We start from the raw sequence: 397 nt of genomic DNA on the forward strand, positions 1-397 counted from the left end.
TAGAAAAAGGCGGCAAATTTGAAAAATATAGACGCGAAGGGATATCATCTAATAGAAAATTTGACTTTCGCGCCTTTTTCTACTGACAAGATTTGCTTGACCATCTATAAATTTTATTATGCTAAAAACAAAATTAAATGTTTCTGTTCGTCTGATAACACCATTTGTCCGTTGGACTTTGGTTGAACTTCATTTATTAAAAGTGCCGAATTATAGTTGGTCAAGCAGATATTGTCAGTAGAAAAAGGCGGCAGATTTGAAAAATGTAGGCGCGAAGGGATATCGTCTCATAGAAAATTTGAATTTCGCGCCTTTTTCTACTGACAAGATTTGCTTGACCATCTATATTTTCGGTATTTCCGGTAGTTGTAAACCATAAAAAAAATGTTAAGTTTAT

Source organism: Cydia splendana, chromosome 2 (genome assembly GCF_910591565.1).
Source record: "Cydia splendana chromosome 2, ilCydSple1.2, whole genome shotgun sequence".
Classification (NCBI taxonomy): Eukaryota; Metazoa; Arthropoda; class Insecta; order Lepidoptera; family Tortricidae; genus Cydia; species Cydia splendana.